The following is a 13,401-nucleotide window of genomic DNA, read 5'->3' as shown; positions in this document are numbered from 1 at the left end:
AGGTTTCCAACTATTGTCGTAAAATAATGTATTCGTCACTTCCATGATTACGAGCATGACGTACGTTCATTGATTAAACATTATTTACGAATCTATGAGCCGAAGTTTGTAACTCTTTCTGCATTACCAGAGTCACTATCTGTGACCGAGATATATAATGTGTTAAGTTTTCAAATATTTTGAACCGTCTAGATATGAACATTAATCAGTTAATCTACAATTTGCATTTTAGTTGAAAAAATAATTTTTTCTACTAATATTGTGAATGAATTATTATTTTTCATGACTAATTGTTCTGTCGCGTCGACGGACACTTTATAACACTTTTGAACATCATGCTGCATCTGAATCAATGCTAATGTCAACCACCAAATATGTCAAGAATATGCAGTAATAAGTAAGATTGTATTGTATTGTTTATTTCTTCTGATATCAAAGAGATAATTCTTACAGTTGATGATAATTTGTCGGAGCGATGGTCAATTTCTGACGAGTCTAAAAAATGGAATTGATTTATCAATTGAATAATTAGAAAGAATAAAATCGATATATCATGTGGCTGCTTTGATCCTTTTGGGAGATTTTAATGATGGTATCAAAGAGTATTTTGATTTCATACCTGATGATACATTAGTTAATGTTTCAAATGAAGATGACGTGTATGATGGCGGTAACTTGTCTCTGTCAAGTAATAATTCAGACTATCAAACAAACAACAATTTTGACTTGACTTTTGTACAAATGCGCACAATATTTAATATGCATGTACTTAATGGTACGATTTTAAATGACACGAATCGAAATTAACATGCAGGACAAACAATCGCTTCAGTATAGCGGATAATGTTTGTGGTCTGTACTGTGTTTTTTTTTCCTTTAGAATAAACTTTCGCATTGATGACATACACGAGTCCTGCCATTTTCCGATCTATCAAAGAATGCAAATAGCCGATACATTAATTCATTGTAGTAACATAAATCAGAATACGAGGAATTATATATATAATGAATATATCAGTGACAATGGTGTTAGCAACGACTATGAGGACGATGAAAATGATCGCGATAATGAAAGGCAATGTTTCTTCGATTGAAATATACAATTGCGGATCATTTCGACAACATTTTAGCAGATATTTAGTGAACATGACCAAGACGTAACTGATTTAAACATCATTGAATGTCTAAGACAGACATTTATGTCTTCGTGTACATATATTTGTGTTGAAATGCAGCTACAGACGTTACCACATTTACTGCTAAGGTTACAAGACTGTGATAAAGCTATACAGGTAAAATTTTAACTTGTAAGATAATGTATATATGCAAAAAATATTTTTTCATCTAGACGCATTATTTCACATTAAAAGCTCATTTAACATATTGTGACAATCGAAAATGTTTTTATTATGTCATTGATTGATAAACCAGCACAATGGAGAAATTACCCCAAAGTATTCTTGTAAGCGTTACAGGAATACGGCTATAGCAGGGTAAATGTAAGGGAATCTAAAGTTTCAAGGATTTATTCGTTAGATTATTTTTGTTTCTTTCTAACATAGATGAACATGTGTCTGACGATGAGGCAGCTGCTAGAAATAAGAACGATGATTTTAAATTGAATCAACGAATCATAAATCAAGAAACAAACGATTGCATTCGCTGTTTGAAAAATAAAATCTCTATGCCCCGACAAGGTTCCAATCATTTTATACCACTTGACTTTGCTTGTTTCACTTGTTAGTGTGCTCTTTAAAACAGGGAACGTTCGCAGATAGCAGAGGTGTGACACTGTGGGAACGTTTGGGAATGGCGTTCCTTTACTGTTTTGAGAGTGTCATTGTCCTTTTCAACCTCCCCACATCTGCGTAACATGCGTTCCCTTCTTTACTGCGTTCTCTATCATCTTTATTTAGCACTGAACCACTTCGAAACAGCTATCATAAATGGCCTCATGAATGGCCTTTGCAATTATGCAGGTATGTCTCTAATACATGCAGCGTGCAAAATATTCAGATCTTTTATTGAACAAGCAGCTGTATAGATCGGAAGTAAACAATAATGCAATAGATATTCCATTATAGTATGGCTTTAGAAAAAGCTTCAGTACATGTAATACATATTCCATTTATGTGCAACTGTCCAGAAGCACGTATGTAAATCTGATGGTAGGTATTACTGAGTGTTTGCTGAATTTTCAAACGTTATCGAAGGTGTACAATTTTTAAAACTAGTGTTTACTCTTGTACGTATATCTATTGCTGCAAATATTTTATTTTGTTTATAAATTTAAGTAAAATATGCATAATGTTTGAAACACTATGTAACCAGAACAAATGTCCTAATCCGATATTATAATAATATATAATTTGAAAATTCTTTTTATTGTTGGGCCATTCTAGATGGTTTGAATATGTCATAATCTACTTCAGGTTTTATGGCAGACGAGAATAACATTTCGGTGGGGTGGGGGTGGCACTTATTATATAACTCTTTTTGAGAAGGAGATTACAGTCTTAATTGCTGTGGGGTGGGGTGGAGTTTTAGGTTGTTCTTGTTTGGATTGGGAAGATGTAATAGTTGTTGTTGTGTATGTTTCGCTGGGACGGGGGTGGGTGGGTATAGAAAATATAGTCGCCGTCACGATCACAGGAGAGATACTTAGATTTGCTTAAAGTATATATTTCAAAAGATAAACAGAACCAGTAAGGTTCAAACGCTTTCAAACGTGTCATATTAATGCCTAAATATTTAATACGGGATAAATATAGACTTAATTGCGTGTGTATAAACGCAAATGCTACTGACGATAATTGTAACATTTTAGCATGTGATTTCATATACTGTAGTTCCTTTAACAATTAATTCGATATTAAAAGGCACACATTAAAATGCAACAATATTTCATAAAGATTACATTTTTTTGATGGAAGTATTAATGCTGATAAATAATTTTGTTTTTTAGTTATTACAATAGTTTGAGCTTCAAACAAACAAATAAACGGTTACTTACGAGGATAATGCCACAATAATGCATTGTAAACGTTCTGATTCTTACTGACTATCAAGAAACAAAACACTCCTCTATGATTCCAGATAGTGTGGGTTAGGAGAGAACTGACACGTGTGATAGACGTGGAAGAGATACAAATCTTCTGACTGATGGTTTCAACTGACTTTAAACAAATGCAGTGCAGAAAATACAATGGATTTAATTATAATTTCTATTGATATATGTTTAAGTCTTATATTTTTGCGAGGAAATGCTTCGGTGGCCTAGTGTTCAGAGCGTTCGCCTCGGATGCGGAAGGTCGCGGATTCGAATCCCGGCCGTTCTCTCATACCAAAGAAATATTTAAAATATGGTACTAACAGCTGCCTCGCTTGGCGCTCAGCATTAAGAGGTTGGTGTTAAGACCGGTGAGCCTTGGGGTCGGGATAATGTGACTGGGTGGGACATCGTGCTACATGTTTGCGGCATGATGACCTAGTGCTAGACATCACTATAAACTGCAGACATCGTAGTGATATGACTGAAAAGTTATTAAAGCTACGTTAAATCCAACACACACACACACACACACACACACAAACACACACACACACACACACACACACACACACATTTTAGCTGTGGTAGTTGCTATATTTAAATATTAAACAAAACACGTTACAAAACTAACAATTGGACATAAGTTATTATTTGAGTATTCTTCACTTTTAAGAGCAGAGGTATGTTGACTTTAATAATGTGGTAGGACAATGATCACCTTATAAGTCAGAGAGAGAACGATTATGTGTCCCTGACGTCACTAATACATTTGACAAAATTTAATGGATCATATTTGACACTATTTTCATCAGTCTGGCTACGGGTTTCTGATTTTTTTCACTCTAGCATTTTATTAGCATACTACGAAAAACAACTGTAACACATTTTCGTTTTTTTTTTTTTGTATGATATCCGTTGCGAAAGGCTATGTACAGCTCTTATCACTTTAATCATTTTTAAAAATGCACTAAAGAACTAGACTATTATCTTTATTTATTTATTTATTTATTTATTTATTTATTTATTTATTTTTAGCAGTAGTATCAGTATTGTGGTTATCATCAATATTTCGGTTGAAATACAAGCTAATAATGAATAGAAATTATGATGATAAGATGTGAAAGGCATTATTAATTTAAGCGATACAACGTATGTGCCTTTACTTGTCGCTTTTATTTTAATGTTCTCTAATTACCTTTTTCCAAAGAAACAGTAAAAATATGCAATAGCCTAATTTAATTCATTTGAAGAGCATTACGAATCAAATATGCATGTAAGGTAAATTACAGTTGTATTTTTTTTTTTTTTTTTATTTTTTATTTTTTTTGAAAATCGATTTTCAACAAATATGGTCTTGACATGTTTTAATACAAGTTGCTATGGGTATTAACCAACACAGCCGTCAGCATAGGAACTATTTGCAATGAAAGCGGACATGTACTGCTTCAAAGGCAAAGCAAAAATGACGTATTTGTAACCAGTGTTTGAATAAGGTAAGGGTAGTGTCATGAAAATGCGGATGTTGCACGATTAAATCAGTCTATTACAAGACAGGCTACATAATTTCAGCAAAACACCATACAGAATTCGTAGAAATAGTAATTAATATTGGGAGTTATAGATTACGTAAGTGAGGAACGCGTCATGAGTACTTTCATAAATATGTATCAACTGGTAGCTGCAGATTAGACTATCTTGTTAAAGGAATTCTTTTAAACAGGTAAAATTGTCCTAAAATGACAAATGTTTGTTTGTTACGATAATAATTTAAAGAAGTCTCAGGACTCATTAAACTTAAGAATTAATCGAAGCATGAGCACCGATCCACTTCAAACTTTATGTTATATTTAGTATTAGATTATTTAAATCTTTCAAAATCAACACTTACAAATACAGATAAAAGATGCAGGTAGTGATATCCTATCTCGAAATAATTGTTGTTACCATTTAGGAAATATGATTATTTTATTAATTTAGGAAGGGCAAGTATAAAATATAACGTCTGTAAAGAGAAACCTAAATGTGCGATCAAACCTAATCTCAGATTAAATATATACAAATATTCTTGTCTTGCAAATTCTCAATTACCAGAAATGAATTTACTAAGATCGTTTCCTAGACTGGTGCTAGATTTTTTAATGTAGTCTCCATAATTTGTCTGAAAAATACTGACGTAATTATTGAATGTACTATGCAGCACCTGCAATTTTCCTCTCCGTATATATCTCCCATTGGATTTACCCATAATTCCCCAATATATCTCTATGTTTTCCTTTCAGCAAACAAAACTATAATTTATTAGTGAATAATGCATTTCTACTTACTGCTACTACTTCGCATATACAATACAATACGTAGCTGAGAAGACGCAAACTACTTGAAGAAGAAAATCTGCATAGAACAGCACCTGCTCCTAAATATTAAATGTACAACACGTTGTTTTCATTAAAAATGAATCGAAATCTGCAAATTTGTATCGACATTATCGATCGCTAGCGCCTTCATATCTATAATCACGAGCTTTATAAAATGACAGTAAAAACAATATTGATTTGTCTGCATAAGTACGCTCCCATACTTCATATATTTACTCTGCTATCTAGCAATCAAGGGTATATCCCAGCCTCATTATCTACGATCTAGCAATCAAGGGTATATTCCAGCCTCATTATTTGTGATCTAGCAATCAAGGGTATATTCCAGCCTCATTATCTGCGATCTAGCAATCAAGGGTATATTCCAGCCTCATTACCTGCGATCTAGCAATCAAGGGTATATTCCAGCCTCATTATTTGTGATCTAGCAATCAAGGGTATATTCCAGCCTCATTATCTGCGATCTAGCAATCAAGGGTATATTCCAGCCTCATTATCTGCGATCTAGCAATCAAGGGTATATCCCAGCCTCATTATCTGCAATCTAGCAATCAAGGGTATATTCCAGCCTCATTATCTGCGATCTAGCAATCAAGGGTATATTCCAGCCTCATTATCTGCGATCTAGCAATCAAGGGTATACTCCAGCCTCATTACCAGTGTATTTGTTTTGTTTTGTTCCAACGTTTCGCATGTCACTTCTCTTATAATGATTTCTTTCTTCGAACATATTGTCTGCCGATTTTTTTACTGTTATAGTAACATACCTCTAAAGAAACTCAGATCTCCATGCAGGCTTTTACTTTGAAAGGTAAGTAAATAAATACCATGACTTTCATAATATTATGCATGTGTCTATTTGTTGTTCTTTGCTCTATATTAAAATGCATTTAATTTCCAGTTTTAATCGGATGACTGCGGGAAACAATCGATAAACAAAAGCCGTGTAGATTCCAGTTTATGCAAATGGAGTTACTGTGATATCGCGATGATAAAACATAAATGTTGTTACGATGGCATATATTTGTCATAATGTTGGGAAATTTATATATATGTTGCATCAACTTGCAAATGGATGAAACTTCCATATATCCCTCATTGTGACAAATGTTCGCTCTGACTACAAAAACTTTTCTGAGAGAATTAAAGAATGCATCTGTGATAAGGGAGTGGCGACATGATTGTCCGTGAGGTTGGGCCCACCAACATAAGCATGAAAATGAATGTAGACCACAAACTATTTAAACAAATCTGGGTGTTCCAACAGAAGCAATAAATCTTTTTACGATAATGTTTTAAAGTCAACGCCTGTCAATTCCGAAGGCCACTATAAACCAAGCCTCATTTGCATGCTTCACATTTGGACTCTTATACGCTACCATAGATTCCATCTATTCGTTCTTAACAAATACGGTAATCATTTAATCTGGTTCTTGCATAACATAAGGGGCGTAGCTGTCATATAGCAGGAATGTGCAAAACCACAGGGTCCCACGAATTATTTTGTTTCTACACAATATATTAGGCAGGGGCCATTAGGTAAGGTTTACAAGGTGCCCAAATTTCATACCTACGCCACTGCATACCATCACTAAACTTTAACAAACGACAAACTATTTATCCGATTTGTTACAGTGATATCAATTTTTAAAAGATATATATTTTTATATGAGAATATGGGTTTCAGCCATTGCGTCAAACATTGATATTCGTGGGTATATTTATTTTGTAAAAAATGTATCCGCTAGTCTTCCAGGCATTTTCCTGTCCCACATGTGAGCTTTTAAGCGATGAAATGAAATAAAACTGTAATGACTTTATTCTAACCAAGTTTCGGAATCCAGCAATATTGAATAATCTATCCCATAAGCTTTCACATCTGCAGCTGTGAATTATTGAATATGATCACTTGTCTAACATGACGCTGAAGATGTAGATTCCATACCTATGAAACAGTATCCGTACAAGATGAACCCACTCAAACAGGAATGTCGGAAAATGAAATTCATTTATTGATGAAGAATGATTTTATATAACCTAGTACACTTTCCGCATGTGCACCGACTATAGAAAAGTGAAGAACGGAACAACTCTTGATTGAAACACAAGGAAAGCGCGCAGCAACTCGATACATGATCCCTGCTGAAGCCGACATTCGTGCTCGTGCAGAACCCAAACTAATCGTAGCAGTGGCATCAGATGACATAACGCTAAAGTCAATTGAAGCCTTATGAATCGTGTTGTACACAATATATGTTTGACAAATCGTGCAAAACGTCTTCATGATAAGTCGAATATTATCATGTTATTATTTAAACATGATTTTGCAAACCATTTCCTTATTAACCTAACTGTATCCTCTATATATTAACCTAACTTAACCTAAATTAATCCTCTCCATATTAACTCAATTTTATCCATATTAATTCAATTTAATAGGCTCTATATGATACCAATTTAATCGTTTGCAAATTAAAACCAATTTAACCGTTTTATAGTAATGCAATTTAATCATCTCTATATTAACCCAATTTAATCGTCTTTATATTAACTCAATACAACTGTCGATTAGTCCCATTTTATCCAGAAGGTGCTGGCCAGGATAACAGCGGAAAGAGAGACACATAAAGAGCTGAAACTGGTCAGGATATCAGCGATCGCGAAAGAAAGAGAACTCGTAAATGCTCTTGAAATGGAGATATTAAGGGTAGAAGCTAGGACCGCCGACAGGTACGAGTTCAGTACAAGTTCTGGAGGGAGCATACGAACGATTATCAACCACAGAATCGTACATATAAGTACGTCGCGATTCAACGACAAAGAAGAGTCCATTGATGATTTCCTCATGCAGTTTGAGAAAGTCGCGTCAGTTCATATAATTCCCGAGCTAAATTGGGTCATTAACGTCTCGGCTTTTTTGCAAGGTACATCTCGCGTAATTTCCCATAACTTAGCCTCTGAAGAAACGGTCGACTTTAACTTGCTCAAGAAGGCTATTCTTTGCCATTATTGGCTGACCACAGAAATGTACCGCAAACTTTATTGGGAATCGACAAAAAAGGGAACGGAAACCCACTCTCAATTTCATACCTGTGTTTGAAGGTTATTTGAGAAGTGGATAGAGATGGCAGAAGTCGAACTATCGTACGACGGGCTAAGCGAGTATATACTTGCCGTCGCGAGTTGATAGTATTCCTAGTGGAGAGAGAACACCGGACTCTCGAAGAGATTGTCAGCATGGCGGAGAGATACAAGCAGGCACACTCGAAGAGTGGAGGTTACGGGGTACTGACCGACCCCTACCCGCTGGGTCGAACCTTGTGGTTGAGGGAGAGCTGGCTGTTCGTAACCGTCAGGGCGACGGGAAGGTCGGAAGGGCTATACATGTAAGGATGCCACCTACAGACCAGGACAGGCCACACCCACGAAAACTGGCCTTGCAGGACTGAGATGGCCGCCGACGTACTAAAACTGTAAGCGCCCGGGGTATTGTGCAAAGACTGTCCCGAGGGCAGGCAGACCCAGGTGAATGCCGTCGTTAAGAAGAAGTACGAGCCGGAGGCAAGCTGTAAGTCAGCAAACCTCGCGTCCGCAACGGTCGACGGAAAAGGTTCGACACCGGGTGTAGCGTTCCCTCCCTTGTTGACGAGAAATACGGGAAGCCTGGGGACCACACAGGCGAGGTAATCGAGGTCCAGTACGCGAACAACGCACGTGACTCGTTGCTAGTGACTGTCATTGACCTCGATTCACCGTACGTGAAAGAGAAAATGAAGCTGCGTGCTTGGATGGGCTATCACATGACGTCATACTGAGATGTCGTTATGTGTTTCCGTAACCAAACCCCAAAAACCTGCACACCGACGCTTGTGCGTGCTGTGGAAACCAGGTCCAAGAGTCGTCAGATCAACGATCCGTCCTCTTGGTAAGTACACCCCTTGTCGATGAGCCATTTTGACGCGTCGCGATGGATTTCATCGGTCTGATGAAACCCGAGTTGTCGCTAGGCAATCGGTATATTTTAACGGTCGTAGATTCGGTCGCTTGGCAATTGGTATATTTTAACGGTCGTAACCTGCACGATATCCGGAGGCTGTCGCGTTGTGTAATCTTGATTTGGAAACCGTCACTTTAGCGCTGCTTGAGATTTGGTCAAGAGTCGGTGTGTCCGACGAGATTCTGACCGACCATTGGACACAATTCACGAGTCGCATGATCAATGAGGTGAACCGACTGATGTCAATTAGGCACATAACGACTACACCGTATCACCCCCAATGTAACGACCTGGTCGATCGGCTTAACTGGACTCTGAAAAAATGCTTAAGATGCTGTGTAAATGCCGTACCAAAACTTAGGATCGATATATTCCTGCCATGCTTTCTGCTTATCGGGAAGTACCACAATCGAGTTTAGGGTTTAATCCCTTTGAATTCTTGTGTGGGAGGACCATACGTGGTCCCAACACCGTCCTGACACATATGTGGACGGACGATCACACTGTCGAAGAGGTACGTACTACGAAACAATCTAGAAGAAGTTTCTACTCTCGCACAGCAGAACCTAAAGCGAGCGAAGTCGCGTCAGGCGAAGTATTATAACAAGCACACGAAACCAGGCCAGCATGAAGTAGGGGATAAGTTGTTGTTGCTGGTCGCGGGTCAAACCTATCGGATACGACTACCGACTAAGGAGAAGCTGTTTCATGCTAATCTACTTGAAATATACAGAGAAAGAGACACCGCCAGCTAGTGTGTCGTCGCCACGATCATCACCGGGGACATCGAAGGCGACACAAAAGGTACAAACACCTTCCCGAGCTGTCCATTAACCAGGGCTGAGACCTCCTCCGACGTGGAGTGAGACCCAATGTTGACTGCGGATCAGCGAGAAGAGATAGATACGTTGCTGACGGGGTATTACGATGTGCTTACGGAAATATCCGAGAGAAAGTCACTTGCCGAGTTCGGGTTAAAACTGGTGGACGACCGGCCAGTACAGCGGAAACCCTACCCTTTGCCCCATGCTAAACGACAAGTGGTAAGAGAAGAGATTCAGCAGATCTCTGTACAGTTCTCCTGTAGTCTTCGTGCAGAAGAAGGATGTCACTAATCGGTTTTGAGTCAACTACTGAAAGGTGAATCAGGTGACGAAATTTCAAGTCGAAATGCTACCTGACCCAGAACATATTTTCGCTTTTGTCTCGAAAGCGAAATATTCTTCGAAGTTATATTTGTCCAAGGGCTTTTGGCAAATTCCTGTAAGAGAGGAGGATAGGTCAATGCTCGCTTTTGCTACTCCCGACGCGACCTATCAATGGTTAGTCATGCTGTTCGGAGTCCAGAATGGGTGTTGGAACCCTTGCGCGATAGGGATTTTTACAACTTCGTGGATGATCTCTTGCTAGCCATAGAGACTTGGGATGAGCACGTCACTCTGGTAATTCACATTTTGGAACGGCTAAGTCAAGTAGGATTGACGGTTCGGCCTTCCAAACGTTTCATTGGGTTCCGGACGTTGGAATAATTGGGACACACCCTGGGTCAAGGTACGTTGTCCCCAGAAAAGTGGAAGGTGGAGCAGCTGAGAAACACTGCACGACCCACCACAAAAAGTGTGGTGAGGTCATTCCTGAGATTGGCTGGGTATTACTAGAAGTATGTGGCGAATTTCAGTGCTGTTGCGGAGCCATTATCTGACTTTACCATTAAACGGTCCCCGAGTAAAGCTATTTGGACGGATGCTTGTGAGCGCGTTTTCCTAACATTGAAGGATAGGCTGACATCCGACGCTGTTGTTCGTCTACCGGATCTGTCCAAAGACTTCGTGTTCCGCACTGACGCGCGTGACACGGATCAAGGAACAGTACTACTGCAATAGCACGACGGGAGAGGAAATTCATCGGAATAGGGTTCAGGACATCACGGTTCGAGCGGTACTTATGCGTGCGGAAGTTCATATTGGAGACCGACCACTAACCCCTCGCTTGCGAAATTGTCGAATGAACGGTTGATGCGATGGTAGCTGCACTACATTTTTATTTTAACTAATGAGTGGTAATTTTTCCAATTAAGATTTCTAGCATAGAATTTACATTTGTCTTCAGAAACTGCAAAAGGTAACGTAATCTGAATTTCTCGTTTTCCTATAATGCTAGATAATAAGAGAATAAATGAATAAATTTTCTGTCTTTAACCATCCCAACTGTAAGCAGGTTGCGTTCATGGTCACCAAACTTCAACCATTACTTTTTTTGGACACAATGTGGACGGGTAAATCAGTACGAAACAGCCTGATAGCGGTTTATTGTGTTGTGTAGCTAGGTAAATCAGTGAAAATGCAGAGGGATACTTACGTTCAGCAATTTCTTAGTAATTAACACATAATGTAGCTAGCTCAATCAGCATGAAAGGGCGTGTTTTGACGGAAAGATAGCCACTACTCGCTAATGTAGCTAGGTCAGTCAGTGCAAACCAGCCTGTTTGCTTGTTGCAAAACATATCACCAAAATGGAAGTCTAAAAGGGTATACGAGGAAACATACTGAATAAAAACTGGAGTATACTTTTTCTTGAACAAAATTAAAGGTAAAGCCTTTGAAATATGTTTTACGTAGTGCCAGTGAGAGATTACCAATTAAGCACACTAAGTACGTGCTTAGGGCATCAGCCAAAGAGGGGCACCAGAAAATTCAAATTAAGTGATGATGACCATTTCAATCTGTAATTCCGAGTAATTTAATTTCGATTGATGGCAACGCTTATATTTTCCCACCTTTATCGCTTTTTTATATTTTGTTTGTGGAGTTTCAGATTAATTTCGATGGGCACTAATTATACAGAGGTAAGATTATTTTTACTAAGTACTGATCTGAAGAAACACATTTCGTTAGTTTGTAATATAGCTAGGTCAGTCAGAGTAAACTTGAATTACTACTTTCTGTGCTTAATGTTCTTCCAGTCAGAGTGAAACGATTTGTGTGAAAGACAGTTGTTATTTGGGGATTTTATCGTCATTTCTCAGGTAGGCTATATAACAGCCAGTCTTGCTGATGGAGGAAAATCCCGGTAAGAAACACCTACCACGGGAAGATACTGGCATACTCACCTACCAAATTTGGCCGAGCTTGAGGTTCGAACCCACACGAACAGAAGTGAGATGCCAGTGATTGGTAAAGGCGGGCGCTTAATCGACCACTCTGGGCCACGTGGATGACGGTAATCTTTAGCCACTACTTTCTTTTATTACACAGTATAGCTCGGTCAATCATAATCCGAATTTTATCTTACCCCTGCCACCACATTATTGATATTTGGGCATTTATGAGACCGTGTTCCACACAGCGAGATCCTGCAGCGTGCAAGTATCCCCAGCATGTACTCCCTGCTAATTAAACGCCGCCTTCGATGGCTGGGTCACGTCCGACGCATGGAGGATGGAAGGCTGCCAAAGGACATCTTATATGGACAGCTGGCCACTGGCATGATAAGAGTCGGACGCCCCTCACTCCGTTTCAAAGATGTGTGCAAGAGGGACATGAAGGCATGCAACATTTCACCCGATGGCTGGGAAGAGCTGGCTGAGGACCGAGGCACCTGGAGACTGATGGTAAACAATGGCATATCAGTCGCTGATGCGAGGAGAGGCCAGTTGGCGGCAGAGAAACGTAAGAGAAAGAAGAACGCAACAACAACCACAGTAACGCAGACTTCCCAGTATGTCTGCACCAACTGCAGTAGGGACTGTCACTCACGTATAGGCCTGCACAGCCACAGCAGACGTTGCCAACAGAGACAGACAACACCCCAAGGGCGCTATTCGCATGGTCTTTCGAGACCGAGTCGCCAATGATGATGATGATGATGACACCCCAACATAAATCTCCAAATATAAAAAATGGGGTGTCAAAGGTCAGAGTAAACTCGGATTACGTCGATCAGCGCGAAATTAAATTTGTGAAAGCCAGATCGTTCGT

The sequence above is a fragment of the Sinohyriopsis cumingii genome, chromosome 10, assembly GCF_028554795.1.
Source record: "Sinohyriopsis cumingii isolate HCF-2022 chromosome 10, ASM2855479v2, whole genome shotgun sequence".
NCBI classification, from domain to species: Eukaryota; Metazoa; Mollusca; class Bivalvia; order Unionida; family Unionidae; genus Sinohyriopsis; species Sinohyriopsis cumingii.
This window is presented reverse-complemented; position numbering follows the sequence as displayed.